Source organism: Pantherophis guttatus, chromosome 15, assembly GCF_059756535.1.
Source record: "Pantherophis guttatus breed Tessera chromosome 15, ASM5975653v1, whole genome shotgun sequence".
In the NCBI taxonomy this organism is placed as follows: Eukaryota; Metazoa; Chordata; class Lepidosauria; order Squamata; family Colubridae; genus Pantherophis; species Pantherophis guttatus.
The window spans coordinates 5,141,136-5,162,128 of NC_142077.1; positions in this window are offsets into that span (position 1 = coordinate 5,141,136).

Consider the following 20,993-nt stretch of genomic DNA (forward strand, 5'->3'; position numbering starts at 1 on the left):
TATTATTAGCTGTTTTTAAAAATTGAGTGTTTTTGCTGCCAGAGGTCAGAAAAAAAACTGCCCAGGACCAAAAAATTTTTTTTGACTCAAATGTAGCAACGGATGCTAGAATGTGATTCGGGGTGGAATTCCATGCTTAAAAATGTTATTATTAGCTGTTTTTAAAAATTGAGTGTTTTTGCTGCCAGAGGAAGAAAACGCTTGATGCCGGGGTCAGAAAAAAAACTGCCCAGGACCAAAAATTTTTTTTTGACTCAAATGTAACAACGGATGCTAGAATGGGATTCGGGGTGGAATTCCATGCTTAAAAATGTTATTATTAGCTGTTTTTAAAAATTGAGTGTTTTTGCTGCCCGAGGAAGAAAACGCGTGATGCCGGGGTCAGAAAAAAAACTGCCCAGGACCAAAAAATTTTTTTTGACTCAAATGTAGCAACGGATGCTAGAATGTGATTCGGGGTGGAATTCCATCCTTAAAAATGTTATTATTAGCTGTTTTTAAAAATTGAGTGTTTTTGCTGCCAGAGGAAGAAAACGCGTGATGCTGGGGTCAGAAAAAAAACTGCCCAGGACCAAAAAAATTTTTTTGACTCAAATGTAGCAACGGATGCTAGAATGTGATTCGGGGTGGAATTCCATCCTTAAAAATGTTATTATTAGCTGTTTTTCAAAATTGAGTGTTTTTGCTGCCCGAGGAAGAAAACGCGTGATGCCGGGGTCAGAAAAAAAACTGCCCAGGACCAAAAAATTTTTTTTGACTCAAATGTAGCAACGGATGCTAGAATGTGATTCGGGGTGGAATTCCATGCTTAAAAATGTTATTATTAGCTGTTTTTAAAAATTGAGTGTTTTTGCTGCCCGAGGAAGAAAACGCGTGATGCCGGGGTCAGAAAAAAAACTGCCCATGACCAAAAAATTTTTTTTGACTCAAATATGACAACGGATGCTAGAATGTGATTCGGGGTGGAATTCCATGCTTAAAAATGTTATTATTAGCTGTTTTTAAAAATTGAGTGTTTTTGCTGCCCGAGGAAGAAAACGCGTGATGCCGGGGTCAGAAAAAAAACTGCCCAGGACCAAAAAATTTTTTTTGACTCAAATGTAACAACGGATGCTAGAATGTGATTCGGGGTGGAATTCCATCCTTAAAAATGTTATTATTAGCTGTTTTTAAAAATTGAGTGTTTTTGCTGCCCGAGGAAGAAAACGCGTGATGCCGGGGTCAGAAAAAAAACTGGCCAGGACCAAAAAAAATTTTTTGACTCAAATGTAGGAACGGATGCGAGAATGTGATTCGGGGTGGAATTCCATCCTTAAAAATGTTATTATTAGCTGTTTTTAAAAATTGAGTGTTTTTGCTGCCCGAGGAAGAAAACGCGTGATGCCGGGGTCAGAAAAAAAACTGCCCAGGACCAAAAAAATTTTTTTGACTCAAATGTAGCAACGGATGCTAGAATGTGATTCGGGGTGGAATTCCATGCTTAAAAATGTTATTATTAGCTGTTTTTCAAAATTGAGTGTTTTTGCTGCCCGAGGAAGAAAACGCGTGATGCCGGGGTTAGAAAAAAAACTGCCGAGGACCAAAAAAATTTTTTTGACTCAAATGTAACAACGGATGCTAGAATGTGATTCGGGGTGGAATTTCATGCTTAAAAATGTTATTATTAGCTGTTTTTAAAAATTGAGTGTTTTTGCTGCCAGAGGTCAGAAAAAAAACTGCCCAGGACCAAAAAATTTTTTTTGACTCAAATGTAGCAACGGATGCTAGAATGTGATTCGGGGTGGAATTCCATGCTTAAAAATGTTATTATTAGCTGTTTTTCAAAATTGAGTGTTTTTGCTGCCAGAGGAAGAAAACGCGTGATGCCGGGGTCAGAAAAAAAACTGCCCAGGACCAAAAAATTTTTTTTGACTCAAATGTAACAACGGATGCTAGAATGTGTTTCGGGGTGGAATTCCATGCTCAAAAATGTTATTATTAGCTGTTTTTAAAAATTGAGTGTTTTTGCTGCCCGAGGAAGAAAACGCGTGATGCCGGGGTCAGAAAAAAAACTGCCCAGGACCAAAAAAATTTTTTTGACTCAAATGTAACAACGGATGCTAGAATGTGATTCGGGGTGGAATTCCATGCTTAAAAATGTTATTATTAGCTGTTTTTCAAAATTGAGTGTTTTTACTGCCAGAGGAAGAAAACGCGTGATGCCGGGGTCAGAAAAAAAACTGCCCAGGACCAAAAAATTTTTTTTGACTCAAATGAAGCAACGGATGCTAGAATGTGATTCGGGGTGGAATTCCATGCTTAAAAATGTTATTATTAGCTGTTTTTAAAAATTGACTGTTTTTGCTGCCCGAGGAAGAAAACGCGTGATGCCGGGGTCAGAAAAAAAACTGGCCAGGACCAAAAAAATTTTTTTGACTCAAATGTAGCAACGGATGCTAGAATGTGATTCGGGGTGGAATTCCATGCTTAAAAATGTTATTATTAGCTGTTTTTAAAAATTGAGTGTTTTTGCTGCCCGAGGAAGAAAACGCGTGATGCCGGGGTCAGAAAAAAAACTGCCCAGGACCAAAAAAATTTTTTTGACTCAAATTTAATAAGGGATGCTAGAATGTGATTCGGGGTGGAATTCCATGCTTAAAAATGTTATTATTAGCTGTTTTTCAAAATTGAGTGTTTTTACTGCCAGAGGAAGAAAACGCGTGATGCCGGGGTCAGAAAAAAAACTGCCCAGGACCAAAAAATTTTTTTTGACTCAAATGTAGCAACGGATGCTAGAATGTGATTCGGGATGGAATTCCATCCTTAAAAATGTTATTATTAGCTGTTTTTCAAAATTGAGTGTTTTTACTGCCAGAGGAAGAAAACGCGTGATGCCGGGGTCAGAAAAAAAACTGCCCAGGACCAAAAAATTTTTTTTGACTCAAATGTAGCAACGGATGCTAGAATGTGATTCGGGATGGAATTCCATCCTTAAAAATGTTATTATTAGCTGTTTTTAAAAATTGACTGTTTTTGCTGCCCGAGGAAGAAAACGCGTGATGCCGGGGTCAGAAAAAAAACTGCCCAGGACCAAAAAAATTTTTTTGACTCAAATGTAGCAACGGATGCTAGAATGTGATTCGGGGTGGAATTCCATGCTTTAAAATGTTATTATTAGCTGTTTTTAAAAATTGAGTGTTTTTGCTGCCCGAGGAAGAAAACGCGTGATGCCGGGGTCAGAAAAAAAACTGCCCAGGACCAAAAAATTTTTTTTGACTCAAATGTAGCAACGGATGCTAGAATGTGATTCGGGGTGGAATTCCATGCTTAAAAATGTTATTATTAGCTGTTTTTAAAAATTGAGTGTTTTTGCTGCCCGAGGAAGAAAACGCGTGATGCCGGGGTCAGAAAAAAAACTGGCCAGGACCAAAAAAATTTTTTTGACTCAAATGTAGCAACGGATGCTAGAATGTGATTCGGGGTGGAATTCCATGCTTAAAAATGTTATTATTAGCTGTTTTTAAAAATTGAGTGTTTTTGCTGCCCGAGGAAGAAAACGCGTGATGCCGGGGTCAGAAAAAAAACTGCCCAGGACCAAAAAATTTTTTTTGACTCAAATTTAATAAGGGATGCTAGAATGTGATTCGGGGTGGAATTCCATGCTTAAAAATGTTATTATTAGCTGTTTTTCAAAATTGAGTGTTTTTACTGCCAGAGGAAGAAAACGCGTGATGCCGGGGTCAGAAAAAAAACTGCCCAGGACCAAAAAATTTTTTTTGACTCAAATGTAGCAACGGATGCTAGAATGTGATTCGGGGTGGAATTCCATGCTTAAAAATGTTATTATTAGCTGTTTTTAAAAATTGAGTGTTTTTGCTGCCAGAGGAAGAAAACGCGTGATGCCGGGGTCAGAAAAAAAACTGCCCAGGACCAAAAAAATTTTTTTGACTCAAATGTAGCAACGGATGCTAGAATGTGATTCGGGGTGGAATTCCATGCTTAAAAATGTTATTATTAGCTGTTTTTAAAAATTGAGTGTTTTTGCTGCCAGAGGAAGAAAACGCGTGATGCCGGGGTCAGAAAAAAACCTGCCCAGGACCAAAAAATTTTTTTGACTCAAATGTAGCAACGGATGCTAGAATGTGATTCGGGGTGGAATTCCATGCTTAAAAATGTTATTATTAGCTGTTTTTAAAAATTGAGTGTTTTTGCTGCCAGAGGAAGAAAACGCGTGATGCCGGGGTCAGAAAAAAACCTGCCCAGGACCAAAATTTTTTTTTGACTCAAATGTAGCAACGGATGCTAGAATGTGATTCGGGGTGGAATTCCATGCTTAAAAATGTTATTATTAGCTGTTTTTAAAAATTGAGTGTTTTTGCTGCCAGAGGAAGAAAACGCGTGATGCCGGGGTCAGAAAAAAAACTGCCCAGGACCAAAAAATTTTTTTTGACTCAAATGTAGCAACGGATGCTAGAATGTGATTCGGGGTGGAATTCCATGCTTAAAAATGTTATTATTAGCTGTTTTTAAAAATTGAGTGTTTTTGCTGCCAGAGGAAGAAAACGCGTGATGCCGGGGTCAGAAAAAAACCTGCCCAGGACCAAAAATTTTTTTTGACTCAAATGTAGCAACGGATGCTAGAATGTGATTCGGGGTGGAATTCCATGCTTAAAAATGTTATTATTAGCTGTTTTTAAAAATTGAGTGTTTTTGCTGCCAGAGGAAGAAAACGCGTGATGCCGGGGTCAGAAAAAAACCTGCCCAGGACCAAAAAATTTTTTTGACTCAAATGTAGCAACGGATGCTAGAATGTGATTCGGGGTGGAATTCCATGCTTAAAAATGTTATTATTAGCTGTTTTTAAAAATTGAGTGTTTTTGCTGCCAGAGGAAGAAAACGCGTGATGCCGGGGTCAGAAAAAAACCTGCCCAGGACCAAAAATTTTTTTTGACTCAAATGTAGCAACGGATGCTAGAATGTGATTCGGGGTGGAATTCCATGCTTAAAAATGTTATTATTAGCTGTTTTTAAAAATTGAGTGTTTTTGCTGCCAGAGGAAGAAAACGCGTGATGCCGGGGTCAGAAAAAAAACTGCCCAGGACCAAAAATTTTTTTTGACTCAAATGTAGCAACGGATGCTAGAATGTGATTCGGGGTGGAATTCCATGCTTAAAAATGTTATTATTAGCTGTTTTTAAAAATTGAGTGTTTTTGCTGCCAGAGGAAGAAAACGCGTGATGCCGGGGTCAGAAAAAAACCTGCCCAGGACCAAAAATTTTTTTTGACTCAAATGTAGCAACGGATGCTAGAATGTGATTCGGGGTGGAATTCCATGCTTAAAAATGTTATTATTAGCTGTTTTTAAAAATTGAGTGTTTTTGCTGCCAGAGGAAGAAAACGCGTGATGCCGGGGTCAGAAAAAAACCTGCCCAGGACCAAAAAATTTTTTTGACTCAAATGTAGCAACGGATGCTAGAATGTGATTCGGGGTGGAATTCCATGCTTAAAAATGTTATTATTAGCTGTTTTTAAAAATTGAGTGTTTTTGCTGCCCGAGGAAGAAAACGCGTGATGCCGGGGTCAGAAAAAAAACTGGCCAGGACCAAAAAAATTTTTTTGACTCAAATGTAGCAATGGATGCTAGAATGTGATTCGGGGTGGAATTCCATGCTCAAAAATGTTATTATTAGCTGTTTTTAAAAATTGAGTGTTTTTGCTGCCCGAGGAAGAAAACGCGTGATGCCGGGGTCAGAAAAAAAACTGGGCAGGACCAAAAAAATTTTTTTGACTCAAATGTAGCAACGGATGCTAGAATGTGATTCGGGGTGGAATTCCATGCTTAAAAATGTTATTATTAGCTGTTTTTAAAAATTGAGTGTTTTTGCTGCCCGAGGAAGAAAACGCTTGATGCCGGGGTCAGAAAAAAAACTGGCCAGGACCAAAAAAATTTTTTTGACTCAAATGTAGCAACGGATGCTAGAATGTGATTCGGGGTGGAATTCCATCCTTAAAAATGTTATTATTAGCTGTTTTTCAAAATTGAGTGTTTTTGCTGCCCGAGGAAGAAAACGCGTGATGCCGGGGTCAGAAAAAAAACTGCCCAGGACCAAAAAAATTTTTTTGACTCAAATGTAACAACGGATGCTAGAATGTGATTCGGGGTGGAATTCCATGCTTAAAAATGTTATTATTAGCTGTTTTTAAAAATTGAGTGTTTTTGCTGCCCGAGGAAGAATACGCGTGATGCCGGGGTCAGAAAAAAAACTGTCCAGGACCAAAAAAATTTTTTTGACTCAAATGTAACAACGGATGCTAGAATGTGATTCGGGGTGGAATTCCATCCTTAAAAATGTTATTATTAGCTGTTTTTAAAAATTGAGTGTTTTTGCTGCCAGAGGAAGAAAACGCGTGATGCCGGGGTCAGAAAAAAAACTGCCCAGGACCAAAAAATTTTTTTTGACTCAAATATAGCAACGGATGCTAGAATGTGATTTGGGGTGGAATTCCATGCTTAAAAATGTTATTATTAGCTGTTTTTAAAAATTGAGTGTTTTTGCTGCCAGAGGAAGAAAACGCATGATGCCGGGGTCAGAAAAAAAACTGCCCAGGACCAAAAAATTTTTTTTGACTCAAATGTAACAACGGATGCTAGAATGTGATTCGGGGTGGAATTCCATGCTTAAAAATGTTATTATTAGCTGTTTTTAAAAATTGAGTGTTTTTGCTGCCCGAGGAAGAAAACGCGTGATGCCGGGGTCAGAAAAAAAACTGCCCAGGACCAAAAAAATTTTTTTGACTCAAATGTAGCAACGGATGCTAGAATGTGATTCGGGGTGGAATTCCATGCTTAAAAATGTTATTATTAGCTGTTTTTCAAAATTGAGTGTTTTTGCTGCCCGAGGAAGAAAACGCGTGATGCCGGGGTCAGAAAAAAAACTGCCCAGGACCAAAAAATTTTTTTTGACTCAAATGTAGCAACGGATGCTAGAATGTGATTCGGGGTGGAATTCCATGCTTAAAAATGTTATTATTAGCTGTTTTTCAAAATTGAGTGTTTTTACTGCCAGAGGAAGAAAACGCGTGATGCCGGGGTCAGAAAAAAAACTGCCCAGGACCAAAAAAATTTTTTTGACTCAAATTTAATAAGGGATGCTAGAATGTGATTCGGGGTGGAATTCCATGCTTAAAAATGTTATTATTAGCTGTTTTTAAAAATTGACTGTTTTTGCTGCCCGAGGAAGAAAACGCGTGATGCCGGGGTGAGAAAAAAAACTGGCCAGGACCCAAAAAATTTTTTTGACTCAAATGTAACAACGGATGCTAGAATGTGATTCGGGGTGGAATTCCATGCTTAAAAATGTTATTATTAGCTGTTTTTCAAAATTGAGTGTTTTTGCTGCCCGAGGAAGAAAACGCGTGATGCCGGGGTCAGAAAAAAAACTGCCCAGGACCAAAAAATTTTTTTTGACTCAAATGTAGCAACGGATGCTAGAATGTGATTCGGGGTGGAATTCCATCCTTAAAAATGTTATTATTAGCTGTTTTTAAAAATTGAGTGTTTTTGCTGCCCGAGGAAGAAAACGCGTGATGCCGGGGTCAGAAAAAAAACTGCCCAGGACCAAAAAATTTTTTTTGACTCAAATGTAACAACGGATGCTAGAATGTGATTCGGGGTGGAATTCCATCCTTAAAAATGTTATTATTAGCTGTTTTTAAAAATTGAGTGTTTTTGCTGCCCGAGGAAGAAAACGCGTGATGCCGGGGTCAGAAAAAAAACTGCCCAGGACCAAAAAATTTTTTTTGACTCAAATGTAACAACGGATGCTAGAATGTGATTCGGGGTGGAATTCCATCCTTAAAAATGTTATTATTAGCTGTTTTTAAAAATTGAGTGTTTTTGCTGCCCGAGGAAGAAAACGCGTGATGCCGGGGTCAGAAAAAAAACTGCCCAGGACCAAAAAATTTTTTTTGACTCAAATGTAGCAACGGATGCTAGAATGTGATTCGGGGTTGAATTCCATGCTCAAAAATGTTATTATTAGCTGTTTTTAAAAATTGAGTGTTTTTGCTGCCAGAGGAAGAAAACGCGTGATGCCGGGGTGAGAAAAAAAACTGGCCAGGACCCAAAAAATTTTTTTGACTCAAATGTAACAACGGATGCTAGAATGTGATTCGGGGTGGAATTCCATGCTTAAAAATGTTATTATTAGCTGTTTTTCAAAATTGAGTGTTTTTGCTGCCCGAGGAAGAAAACGCGTGATGCCGGGGTCAGAAAAAAAACTGCCCAGGACCAAAAAAATTTTTTTGACTCAAATGTAACAACGGATGCTAGAATGTGATTCGGGGTGGAATTCCATGCTTAAAAATGTTATTATTAGCTGTTTTTCAAAATTGAGTGTTTTTGCTGCCAGAGGAAGAAAACGCGTGATGCCGGGGTCAGAAAAAAAACTGCCCAGGACCAAAAAAATTTTTTTGACTCAAATGTAACAACGGATGCTAGAATGTGATTCGGGGTGGAATTCCATCCTTAAAAATGTTATTATTAGCTGTTTTTAAAAATTGAGTGTTTTTGCTGCCCGAGGAAGAAAACGCGTGATGCCGGGGTCAGAAAAAAAACTGCCCAGGACCAAAAAAATTTTTTTGACTCAAATGTAGCAACGGATGCTAGAATGTGATTCGGGGTGGAATTCCATCCTTAAAAATGTTATTATTAGCTGTTTTTAAAAATTGAGTGTTTTTGCTGCCCGAGGAAGAAAACGCGTGATGCCGGGGTCAGAAAAAAAACTGTCCAGGACCAAAAAATTTTTTTTGACTCAAATGTAACAACGGATGCTAGAATGTGATTCGGGGTGGAATTCCATGCTCAAAAATGTTATTATTAGCTGTTTTTAAAAATTGAGTGTTTTTGCTGCCAGAGGAAGAAAACGCTTGATGCCGGGGTCAGAAAAAAAACTGCCCAGGACCAAAAAATTTTTTTTGACTCAAATGTAACAACGGATGCTAGAATGTGATTCGGGGTGGAATTCCATGCTTAAAAATGTTATTATTAGCTGTTTTTAAAAATTGAGTGTTTTTGCTGCCCGAGGAAGAAAACGCGTGATGCCGGGGTCAGAAAAAAAACTGCCCAGGACCAAAAAAATTTTTTTGACTCAAATTTAATAAGGGATGCTAGAATGTGATTCGGGGTGGAATTCCATGCTCAAAAATGTTATTATTAGCTGTTTTTAAAAATTGAGTGTTTTTGCTGCCAGAGGAAGAAAACGCGTGATGCCGGGGTCAGAAAAAAAACTGCCCAGGACCAAAAAATTTTTTTTGACTCAAATGTAACAACGGATGCTAGAATGTGATTCGGGGTGGAATTCCATGCTCAAAAATGTTATTATTAGCTGTTTTTAAAAATTGAGTGTTTTTGCTGCCAGAGGAAGAAAACGCTTGATGCCGGGGTCAGAAAAAAAACTGCCCAGGACCAAAAAATTTTTTTTGACTCAAATGTAACAACGGATGCTAGAATGTGATTCGGGGTGGAATTCCATGCTTAAAAATGTTATTATTAGCTGTTTTTAAAAATTGAGTGTTTTTGCTGCCCGAGGAAGAAAACGCGTAATGCCGGGGTCAGAAAAAAAACTGCCCAGGACCAAAAAAATTTTTTTGACTCAAATTTAATAAGGGATGCTAGAATGTGATTCGGGGTGGAATTCCATGCTCAAAAATGTTATTATTAGCTGTTTTTAAAAATTGAGTGTTTTTGCTGCCAGAGGAAGAAAACGCTTGATGCCGGGGTCAGAAAAAAAACTGCCCAGGACCAAAAAATTTTTTTTGACTCAAATGTAACAACGGATGCTAGAATGTGATTCGGGGTGGAATTCCATGCTTAAAAATGTTATTATTAGCTGTTTTTAAAAATTGAGTGTTTTTGCTGCCCGAGGAAGAAAACGCGTGATGCCGGGGTCAGAAAAAAAACTGCCCAGGACCAAAAAAATTTTTTTGACTCAAATTTAATAAGGGATGCTAGAATGTGATTCGGGGTGGAATTCCATGCTCAAAAATGTTATTATTAGCTGTTTTTAAAAATTGAGTGTTTTTGCTGCCAGAGGAAGAAAACGCGTGATGCCGGGGTCAGAAAAAAAACTGCCCAGGACCAAAAAATTTTTTTTGACTCAAATGTAACAACGGATGCTAGAATGTGATTCGGGGTGGAATTCCATGCTCAAAAATGTTATTATTAGCTGTTTTTAAAAATTGAGTGTTTTTGCTGCCAGAGGAAGAAAACGCTTGATGCCGGGGTCAGAAAAAAAACTGCCCAGGACCAAAAAATTTTTTTTGACTCAAATGTAACAACGGATGCTAGAATGTGATTCGGGGTGGAATTCCATGCTTAAAAATGTTATTATTAGCTGTTTTTAAAAATTGAGTGTTTTTGCTGCCCGAGGAAGAAAACGCGTAATGCCGGGGTCAGAAAAAAAACTGCCCAGGACCAAAAAAATTTTTTTGACTCAAATTTAATAAGGGATGCTAGAATGTGATTCGGGGTGGAATTCCATGCTCAAAAATGTTATTATTAGCTGTTTTTAAAAATTGAGTGTTTTTGCTGCCAGAGGAAGAAAACGCGTGATGCCGGGGTCAGAAAAAAAACTGCCCAGGACCAAAAAATTTTTTTTGACTCAAATGTAGCAACGGATGCTAGAATGTGATTCGGGGTGGAATTCCATGCTTAAAAATGTTATTATTAGCTGTTTTTAAAAATTGAGTGTTTTTGCTGCCAGAGGAAGAAAACGCTTGATGCCGGGGTCAGAAAAAAAACTGCCCAGGACCAAAACAATTTTTTTGACTCAAATGTAACAACGGATGCTAGAATGGGATTCGGGGTGGAATTCCATGCTTAAAAATGTTATTATTAGCTGTTTTTAAAAATTGAGTGTTTTTGCTGCCCGAGGAAGAAAACGCGTGATGCCGGGGTCAGAAAAAAAACTGCCCAGGACCAAAAAAATTTTTTTGACTCAAATGTAGCAACGGATGCTAGAATGTGATTCGGGGTGGAATTCCATGCTTAAAAATGTTATTATTAGCTGTTTTTAAAAATTGAGTGTTTTTGCTGCCAGAGGAAGAAAACGCGTGATGCCGGGGTCAGAAAAAAAACTGCCCAGGACCAAAAAATTTTTTTTGACTCAAATGTAGCAACGGATGCTAGAATGTGATTCGGGGTGGAATTCCATGCTTAAAAATGTTATTATTAGCTGTTTTTAAAAATTGAGTGTTTTTGCTGCCAGAGGAAGAAAACGCTTGATGCCGGGGTCAGAAAAAAAACTGCCCAGGACCAAAAAATTTTTTTTGACTCAAATGTAGCAACGGATGCTAGAATGGGATTCGGGGTGGAATTCCATGCTCAAAAATGTTATTATTAGCTGTTTTTAAAAATTGAGTGTTTTTGCTGCCCGAGGAAGAAAACGCGTGATGCCGGGGTCAGAAAAAAAACTGCCCAGGACCAAAAAATTTTTTTTGACTCAAATGTAACAACGGATGCTAGAATGTGATTCGGGGTGGAATTCCATGCATAAAAATGTTATTATTAGCTGTTTTTAAAAATTGAGTGTTTTTGCTGCCCGAGGAAGAAAACGCGTGATGCCGGGGTCAGAAAAAAAACTGCCAAGGACCAAAAAAATTTTTTTGACTCAAATTTAATAAGGGATGCTAGAATGTGATTCGGGGTGGAATTCCATGCTTAAAAATGTTATTATTAGCTGTTTTTAAAAATTGAGTGTTTTTGCTGCCCGAGGAAGAAAACGCGTGATGCCGGGGTCAGAAAAAAAACTGCCCAGGACCAAAAAAATTTTTTTGACTCAAATTTAATAAGGGATGCTAGAATGTGATTCGGGGTGGAATTCCATGCTTAAAAATGTTATTATTAGCTGTTTTTCAAAATGAGTGTTTTTGCTGCCAGAGGAAGAAAACGCGTGATGCCGGGGTCAGAAAAAAAACTGCCCAGGACCAAAAAAATTTTTTTGACTCAAATGTAACAACGGATGCTAGAATGTGATTCGGGGTGGAATTCCATCCTTAAAAATGTTATTATTAGCTGTTTTTAAAAATTGAGTGTTTTTGCTGCCCGAGGAAGAAAACGCGTGATGCCGGGGTCAGAAAAAAAACTGCCCAGGACCAAAAAAATTTTTTTGACTCAAATTTAATAAGGGATGCTAGAATGTGATTCGGGGTGGAATTCCATGCTTAAAAATGTTATTATTAGCTGTTTTTAAAAATTGAGTGTTTTTGCTGCCCGAGGAAGAAAACGCGTGATGCCGGGGTCAGAAAAAAAACTGCCCAGGACCAAAAAATTTTTTTTGACTCAAATTTAATAAGGGATGCTAGAATGTGATTCGGGGTGGAATTCCATGCTTAAAAATGTTATTATTAGCTGTTTTTAAAAATTGAGTGTTTTTGCTGCCCGAGGAAGAAAACGCGTGATGCCGGGGTCAGAAAAAAACTGCCCAGGACCAAAAAATTTTTTTTGACTCAAATGTAGCAACGGATGCTAGAATGTGATTCGGGATGGAATTCCATCCTTAAAAATGTTATTATTAGCTGTTTTTCAAAATTGAGTGTTTTTGCTGCCCGAGGAAGAAAACGCGTGATGCCGGGGTCAGAAAAAAAACTGCCCAGGACCAAAAAATTTTTTTTGACTCAAATGTAACAACGGATGCTAGAATGTGATTCGGGGTGGAATTCCATGCTTAAAAATGTTATTATTAGCTGTTTTTGAAAATTGAGTGTTTTTGCTGCCAGAGGAAGAAAACGCGTGATGCCGGGGTCAGAAAAAAAACTGCCCAGGACCAAAAAATTTTTTTTGACTCAAATGTAGCAACGGATGCTAGAATGTGATTCGGGGTGGAATTCCATGCTTAAAAATGTTATTATTAGCTGTTTTTAAAAATTGAGTGTTTTTGCTGCCAGAGGAAGAAAACGCTTGATGCCGGGGTCAGAAAAAAAACTGCCCAGGACCAAAAAATTTTTTTTGACTCAAATGTAGCAACGGATGCTAGAATGTGATTCGGGGTGGAATTCCATGCTTAAAAATGTTATTATTAGCTGTTTTTAAAAATTGAGTGTTTTTGCTGCCCGAGGAAGAAAACGCGTGATGCCGGGGTCAGAAAAAAAACTGCCCAGGACCAAAAAAATTTTTTTGACTCAAATTTAATAAGGGATGCTAGAATGTGATTCGGGGTGGAATTCCATGCTTAAAAATGTTATTATTAGCTGTTTTTCAAAATTGAGTGTTTTTGCTGCCAGAGGAAGAAAACGCGTGATGCCGGGGTCAGAAAAAAAACTGCCCAGGACCAAAAAATTTTTTTTGACTCAAATGTAACAACGGATGCTAGAATGTGATTCGGGGTGGAATTCCATGCTTAAAAATGTTATTATTAGCTGTTTTTCAAAATTGAGTGTTTTTGCTGCCCGAGGAAGAAAACGCGTGATGCCGGGGTCAGAAAAAAAACTGCCCAGGACCAAAAAAATTTTTTTGACTCAAATTTAATAAGGGATGCTAGAATGTGATTCGGGGTGGAATTCCATGCTTAAAAATGTTATTATTAGCTGTTTTTCAAAATTGAGTGTTTTTGCTGCCAGAGGAAGAAAACGCGGGATGCCGGGGTCAGAAAAAAAACTGCCCAGGACCAAAAAAATTTTTTTGACTCAAATTTAATAAGGGATGCTAGAATGTGATTCGGGGTGGAATTCCATGCTTAAAAATGTTATTATTAGCTGTTTTTCAAAATTGAGTGTTTTTGCTGCCAGAGGAAGAAAACGCGTGATGCCGGGGTCAGAAAAAAAACTGCCCAGGACCAAAAATTTTTTTTTGACTCAAATGTAACAACGGATGCTAGAATGTGATTCGGGGTGGAATTCCATGCTTAAAAATGTTATTATTAGCTGTTTTTCAAAATTGAGTGTTTTTGCTGCCCGAGGAAGAAAACGCGGGATGCCGGGGTCAGAAAAAAAACTGCCCAGGACCAAAAAAATTTTTTTGACTCAAATTTAATAAGGGATGCTAGAATGTGATTCGGGGTGGAATTCCATGCTTAAAAATGTTATTATTAGCTGTTTTTCAAAATTGAGTGTTTTTGCTGCCAGAGGAAGAAAACGCGGGATGCCGGGGTCAGAAAAAAAACTGCCCAGGACCAAAAAAATTTTTTTGACTCAAATGTAGCAACGGATGCTAGAATGTGATTCGGGGTGGAATTCCATGCTTAAAAATGTTATTATTAGCTGTTTTTAAAAATTGAGTGTTTTTGCTGCCCGAGGAAGAAAACGCGTGATGCCGGGGTTAGAAAAAAAACTGCCCAGGACCAAAAAAATTTTTTTGACTCAAATGTAACAACGGATGCTAGAATGTGATTCGGGGTGGAATTCCATGCTTAAAAATGTTATTATTAGCTGTTTTTCAAAATTGAGTGTTTTTGCTGCCAGAGGAAGAAAACGCGTGATGCCGGGGTCAGAAAAAAAACTGCCCAGGACCAAAAAAATTTTTTTGACTCAAATGTAACAACGGATGCTAGAATGGGATTCGGGGTGGAATTCCATGCTTAAAAATGTTATTATTAGCTGTTTTTCAAAATTGAGTGTTTTTGCTGCCCGAGGAAGAAAACGCGGGATGCCGGGGTCAGAAAAAAAACTGCCCAGGACCAAAAATTTTTTTTTGACTCAAATGTAACAACGGATGCTAGAATGTGATTCGGGGTGGAATTCCATCCTTAAAAATGTTATTATTAGCTGTTTTTAAAAATTGAGTGTTTTTGCTGCCCGAGGAAGAAAACGCGTGATGCCGGGGTCAGAAAAAAAACTGCCCAGGACCAAAAAAATTTTATTGACTCAAATGTAACAACGGATGCTAGAATGTGATTCGGGGTGGAATTCCATGCTTAAAAATGTTATTATTAGCTGTTTTTAAAAATTGAGTGTTTTTGCTGCCCGAGGAAGAAAACGCGGGATGCCGGGGTCAGAAAAAAAACTGCCCAGGACCAAAAATTTTTTTTTGACTCAAATGTAACAACGGATGCTAGAATGTGATTCGGGGTGGAATTCCATGCTTAAAAATGTTATTATTAGCTGTTTTTAAAAATTGAGTGTTTTTGCTGCCCGAGGAAGAAAACGCGTGATGCCGGGGTCAGAAAAAAAACTGCCCAGGACCAAAAAAATTTTATTGACTCAAATGTAACAACGGATGCTAGAATGTGATTCGGGGTGGAATTCCATGCTTAAAAATGTTATTAGCTGTTTTTAAAAATTGAGTGTTTTTGCTGCCCGAGGAAGAAAACGCGTGATGCCGGGGTTAGAAAAAAAACTGCCCAGGACCAAAAAAATTTTTTTGACTCAAATGTAGCAACGGATGCTAGAATGTGATTCGGGATGGAATTCCATCCTTAAAAATGTTATTATTAGCTGTTTTTCAAAATTGAGTGTTTTTGCTGCCCGAGGAAGAAAACGCGTGATGCCGGGGTCAGAAAAAAAACTGCCCAGGACCAAAAAAAATTTTTTGACTCAAATGTAGCAATGGATGCGAGAATGTGATTCGGGGTGGAATTCCATGCTTAAAAATGTTATTATTAGCTGTTTTTAAAAATTGAGTGTTTTTGCTGCCCGAGGAAGAAAACGCGTGATGCCGGGGTCAGAAAAAAAACTGTCCAGGACCAAAAAAATTTTTTTGACTCAAATTTAATAAGGGATGCTAGAATGTGATTCGGGGTGGAATTCCATGCTCAAAAATGTTATTATTAGCTGTTTTTAAAAATTGAGTGTTTTTGCTGCCAGAGGAAGAAAACGCGTGATGCCGGGGTCAGAAAAAAAACTGCCCAAGGACCAAAAAATTTTTTTTGACTCAAATGTAACAACGGATGCTAGAATGTGATTCGGGGTGGAATTCCATGCTCAAAAATGTTATTATTAGCTGTTTTTAAAAATTGAGTGTTTTTGCTGCCAGAGGAAGAAAACGCTTGATGCCGGGGTCAGAAAAAAAACTGCCCAGGACCAAAAAATTTTTTTTGACTCAAATGTAACAACGGATGCTAGAATGTGATTCGGGGTGGAATTCCATGCTTAAAAGTGTTATTATTAGCTGTTTTTAAAAATTGAGTGTTTTTGCTGCCCGAGGAAGAAAACGCGTAATGCCGGGGTCAGAAAAAAAACTGCCCAGGACCAAAAAAATTTTTTTGACTCAAATTTAATAAGGGATGCTAGAATGTGATTCGGGGTGGAATTCCATGCTCAAAAATGTTATTATTAGCTGTTTTTAAAAATTGAGTGTTTTTGCTGCCAGAGGAAGAAAACGCGTGATGCCGGGGTCAGAAAAAAAACTGCCCAGGACCAAAAAATTTTTTTTGACTCAAATGTAGCAACGGATGCTAGAATGTGATTCGGGGTGGAATTCCATGCTTAAAAATGTTATTATTAGCTGTTTTTAAAAATTGAGTGTTTTTGCTGCCAGAGGAAGAAAACGCTTGATGCCGGGGTCAGAAAAAAAACTGCCCAGGACCAAAAAAATTTTTTTGACTCAAATGTAACAACGGATGCTAGAATGGGATTCGGGGTGGAATTCCATGCTTAAAAATGTTATTATTAGCTGTTTTTAAAAATTGAGTGTTTTTGCTGCCCGAGGAAGAAAACGCGTGATGCCGGGGTCAGAAAAAAAACTGCCCAGGACCAAAAAATTTTTTTTGACTCAAATGTAGCAACGGATGCTAGAATGTGATTCGGGGTGGAATTCCATGCTTAAAAATGTTATTATTAGCTGTTTTTAAAAATTGAGTGTTTTTGCTGCCAGAGGAAGAAAACGCGTGATGCCGGGGTCAGAAAAAAAACTGCCCAGGACCAAAAAAATTTTTTTGACTCAAATGTAGCAACGGATGCTAGAATGGGATTCGGGGTGGAATTCCATGCTCAAAAATGTTATTATTAGCTGTTTTTAAAAATTGAGTGTTTTTGCTGCCCGAGGAAGAAAACGCGTGATGCCGGGGTCAGAAAAAAAACTGCCCAGGACCAAAAAATTTTTTTTGACTCAAATGTAACAACGGATGCTAGAATGTGATTCGGGGTGGAATTCCATGCATAAAAATGTTATTATTAGCTGTTTTTAAAAATTGAGTGTTTTTGCTGCCCGAGGAAGAAAACGCGTGATGCCGGGGTCAGAAAAAAAACTGCCCAGGACCAAAAAAATTTTTTTGACTCAAATTTAATAAGGGATGCTAGAATGTGATTCGGGGTGGAATTCCATGCTTAAAAATGTTATTATTAGCTGTTTTTCAAAATTGAGTGTTTTTGCTGCCAGAGGAAGAAAACGCGTGATGCCGGGGTCAGAAAAAAAACTGCCCAGGACCAAAAAAATTTTTTTGACTCAAATGTAACAACGGATGCTAGAATGTGATTCGGGGTGGAATTCCATCCTTAAAAATGTTATTATTAGCTGTTTTTAAAAATTGAGTGTTTTTGCTGCCCGAGGAAGAAAACGCGTGATGCCGGGGTCAGAAAAAAAACTGCCCAGGACCAAAAAAATTTTTTTGACTCAAATTTAATAAGGGATGCTAGAATGTGATTCGGGGTGGAATTCCATCCTTAAAAATGTTATTATTAGCTGTTTTTCAAAATTGAGTGTTTTTGCTGCCAGAGGAAGAAAACGCGTGATGCCGGGGTCAGAAAAAAAACTGCCCAGGACCAAAAAAATTTTTTTGACTCAAATGTAACAACGGATGCTAGAATGTGATTCGGGGTGGAATTCCATCCTTAAAAATGTTATTATTAGCTGTTTTTAAAAATTGAGTGTTTTTGCTGCCCGAGGAAGAAAACGCGTGATGCCGGGGTCAGAAAAAAAACTGCCCAGGACCAAAAAATTTTTTTTGACTCAAATGTAACAACGGATGCTAGAATGTGATTCGGGGTGGAATTCCATGCTTAAAAATGTTATTATTAGCTGTTTTTAAAAATTGAGTGTTTTTGCTGCCAGAGGAAGAAAACGCGTGATGCCGGGGTCAGAAAAAAAACTGCCCAGGACCAAAAAATTTTTTTTGACTCAAATGTAGCAACGGATGCTAGAATGTGATTCGGGGTGGAATTCCATGCTTAAAAATGTTATTATTAGCTGTTTTTAAAAATTGAGTGTTTTTGCTGCCCGAGGAAGAAAACGCGTGATGCCGGGGTCAGAAAAAAACTGCCCAGGACCAAAAAATTTTTTTTGACTCAAATGTAGCAACGGATGCTAGAATGTGATTCGGGATGGAATTCCATCCTTAAAAATGTTATTATTAGCTGTTTTTCAAAATTGAGTGTTTTTGCTGCCCGAGGAAGAAAACGCGTGATGCCGGGGTCAGAAAAAAAACTGCCCAGGACCAAAAAATTTTTTTTGACTCAAATGTAACAACGGATGCTAGAATGTGATTCGGGGTGGAATTCCATGCTTAAAAATGTTATTATTAGCTGTTTTTGAAAATTGAGTGTTTTTGCTGCCAGAGGAAGAAAACGCGTGATGCCGGGGTCAGAAAAAAAACTGCCCAGGACCAAAAAATTTTTTTTGACTCAAATGTAGCAACGGATGCTAGAATGTGATTCGGGGTGGAATTCCATGCTTAAAAATGTTATTATTAGCTGTTTTTAAAAATTGAGTGTTTTTGCTGCCAGAGGAAGAAAACGCTTGATGCCGGGGTCAGAAAAAAAACTGCCCAGGACCAAAAAATTTTTTTTGACTCAAATGTAGCAACGGATGCTAGAATGTGATTCGGGGTGGAATTCCATGCTTAAAAATGTTATTATTAGCTGTTTTTAAAAATTGAGTGTTTTTGCTGCCCGAGGAAGAAAACGCGTGATGCCGGGGTCAGAAAAAAAACTGCCCAGGACCAAAAAAATTTTTTTGACTCAAATTTAATAAGGGATGCTAGAATGTGATTCGGGGTGGAATTCCATGCTTAAAAATGTTATTATTAGCTGTTTTTCAAAATTGAGTGTTTTTGCTGCCAGAGGAAGAAAACGCGTGATGCCGGGGTCAGAAAAAAAACTGCCCAGGACCAAAAAATTTTTTTTGACTCAAATGTAACAACGGATGCTAGAATGTGATTCGGGGTGGAATTCCATGCTTAAAAATGTTATTATTAGCTGTTTTTCAAAATTGAGTGTTTTTGCTGCCCGAGGAAGAAAACGCGTGATGCCGGGGTCAGAAAAAAAACTGCCCAGGACCAAAAAAATTTTTTTGACTCAAATTTAATAAGGGATGCTAGAATGTGATTCGGGGTGGAATTCCATGCTTAAAAATGTTATTTTTAGCTGTTTTTCAAAATTGAGTGTTTTTGCTGCCAGAGGAAGAAAACGCGGGATGCCGGGGTCAGAAAAAAAACTGCCCAGGACCAAAAAAATTTTTTTGACTCAAATTTAATAAGGGATGCTAGAATGTGATTCGGGGTGGAATTCCATGCTTAAAAATGTTATTATTAGCTGTTTTTCAAAATTGAGTGTTTTTGCTGCCAGAGGAAGAAAACGCGTGATGCCGGGGTCAGAAAAAAAACTGCCCAGGACCAAAAAAATTTTTTTGACTCAAATTTAATAAGGGATGCTAGAATGTGATTCGGGGTGGAATTCCATGCTTAAAAATGTTATTATTAGCTGTTTTTCAAAATTGAGTGTTTTTGCTGCCAGAGGAAGAAAACGCGGGATGCCGGGGTCAGAAAAAAAACTGCCCAGGACCAAAAAAATTTTTTTGACTCAAATTTAATAAGGGATGCTAGAATGTGATTCGGGGTGGAATTCCATGCTTAAAAATGTTATTATTAGCTGTTTTTCAAAATTGAGTGTTTTTGCTGCCAGAGGAAGAAAACGCGTGATGCCGGGGTCAGAAAAAAAACTGCCCAGGACCAAAAATTTTTTTTTGACTCAAATGTAACAACGGATGCTAGAATGTGATTCGGGGTGGAATTCCATGCTTAAAAATGTTATTATTAGCTGTTTTTCAAAATTGAGTGTTTTTGCTGCCCGAGGAAGAAAACGCGGGATGCCGGGGTCAGAAAAAAAACTGCCCAGGACCAAAAAATTTTTTTTGACTCAAATGTAACAACGGATGCTAGAATGTGATTCGGGGTGGAATTCCATGCTTAAAAATGTTATTATTAGCTGTTTTTCAAAATTGAGTGTTTTTGCTGCCCGAGGAAGAAAACGCGTGATGCCGGGGTCAGAAAAAAAACTGCCCAGGACCAAAAAAATTTTTTTGACTCAAATTTAATAAGGGATGCTAGAATGTGATTCGGGGTGGAATTCCATGCTTAAAAATGTTATTATTAGCTGTTTTTCAAAATTGAGTGTTTTTGCTGCCAGAGGAAGAAAACGCGGGATGCCGGGGTCAGAAAAAAAACTGCCCAGGACCAAAAATTTTTTTTTGACTCAAATGTAACAACGGATGCTAGAATGTGATTCGGGGTGGAATTCCATCCTTAAAAATGTTATTATTAGCTGTTTTTAAAAATTGAGTGTTTTTGCTGCCCGAGGAAGAAAACGCGTGATGCCGGGGTCAGAAAAAAAACTGCCCAGGACCAAAAAATTTTTTTTGACTCAAATGTAACAACGGATGCTAGAATGTGATTCGGGGTGGAATTCCATGCTTAAAAATGTTATTATTAGCTGTTTTTAAAAATTGAGTGTTTTTGCTGCCAGAGGAAGAAAACGCGTGATGCCGGGGTCAGAAAAAAAACTGCCCAGGACCAAAAAATTTTTTTTGACTCAAATGTAGCAACGGATGCTAGAATGTGATTCGGGGTGGAATTCCATGCTTAAAAATGTTATTATTAGCTGTTTTTCAAAATTGAGTGTTTTTGCTGCCCGAGGAAGAAAACGCGGGATGCCGGGGTCAGAAAAAAAACTGCCCAGGACCAAAAAATTTTTTTTGACTCAAATGTAGCAACGGATGCTAGAATGTGATTCGGGGTGGAATTCCATGCTTAAAAATGTTATTATTAGCTGTTTTTAAAAATTGAGTGTTTTTGCTGCCCGAGGAAGAA